Below are 1432 nucleotides of genomic sequence, written 5' to 3' on the forward strand. Positions count from 1 at the left end.
TGGCTTCCTTACACAGTGCTGGAAATTACTTATGCCTTTACATCTCCACAGAGGCTAAGGAGACTTTTGTGAGAGTGGAGCGACTTACAATGTACAGAGAGGCCTGCAGTGGGATGGATGGTTCTCACTCCTAACGCAGCCAACGCACCTTCATCTTTGATGTTGTTTTCATCAGGGGAGCAGACGGACCTTGGGTTACACTGTCAGAAATCAGTGGCTGGAAGGAAAAATTGGGAATAAACTTTAAAGGTGATGGATGTCCTTTGGATGTTACTGGCTGCACACGCAGACAGACACAAACCAGGGCACAGCTGCACGAAAGGATGGAATTTTAAAGCAGGACTGGTGCTCCTGGAGGAGACATTTGCCAGGGAGAATCTGGATTCTAGCAAGGAAAATATTATTAATAATAATAATAATAATAAAGCTTTGAGGGAAGTGAGTTGTTATCTTTGGTTATCTAGCTGTATGAGTGTTTTGGTCTTCATAAAGCTAGATAACCGAAAGTAAAAACTCCTTCAAGATCATCGTACAGCGTGTGAAAATGAGAGACTGCTGCAAGAGACAGTAAAACCCGAGACAGGCCGAGAACGCTCATTGCACTGAATGCTTTTACAGCTGGAGGTGGGAGCGGAGGGTGCTACATGGCGTGCTTATCACTTATCCCAAAATGTGGAGCTGTCAGATGTTACGGGATGGATGGCTGCTGATGGAAAACAATGCTTGTGTGACTGCTGACATTGCACAAATGGAAAAACAAGGACCCAGGCCAGCAAATGCTTAATTGAGAAGACATGTATACACACACACCTATATATACATATATATTAGAAAGATGTTTGGAAATGCTGAGCTTCATTTTCCAGAACAATGCACTGCAGTGAGACAGCCTCAGAAATATTCTAGCAGCTGATGCTGATGAAGGCGACAGTGGTGGTGATGGTACTGTGTGGACTGAGCGGGGAGGAAAACAACCCCAGACCTGTCTGCATGTATCCAAGACAAAGCACTGGGGTCTGTTCCGAACAATGCCAAAGCAGGCTTTCAGAAAGTTTGTGCTGCAATGTAGGCAAGCTTAATAATTTATGCCTAGTAAGAACACGGTAGAGCTGCACAAAGATGAAAAAAGTGATGGCCGATTTTTATTCTTCTATTCAAAATGCCAGCACAGATGCTTCTCTGTTCCGAGAGGGTTTCCTTGAGGAAGCTACTGAAGCAGAAAGACATGATGGAGACGAGATCGCCTCCCCCCTTGTCAAAGTGTTAAAAAATGTTCTGTGTCTTACTCCGCGCCCAGCAATGGAAATGAAAGTGACATTTACTCCCCAACCCACGTGTGCGCCTCCTCTCTTTTTGTTTAAGGATGATCAGATCTATCCGGGAAACAGCTCTGGCATCCCAACCCGAAATAATTAGGACGTATATAGACCTG

The 1432-nt window shown here is 44.7% G+C and overlaps 1 long non-coding RNA gene across 1 annotated transcript in view; it reads left to right on the plus strand.

The window, feature by feature from the left end:
- Nucleotides 1-1432, plus strand: part of LOC104915267 — an 86836-nt gene that overhangs the window by 4699 nt on the left and 80705 nt on the right. The gene's annotated exons all lie outside the window — the stretch shown is intronic.

Source organism: Meleagris gallopavo, chromosome Z (genome assembly GCF_000146605.3).
Source record: "Meleagris gallopavo isolate NT-WF06-2002-E0010 breed Aviagen turkey brand Nicholas breeding stock chromosome Z, Turkey_5.1, whole genome shotgun sequence".
NCBI lineage: Eukaryota > Metazoa > Chordata > Aves > Galliformes > Phasianidae > Meleagris > Meleagris gallopavo.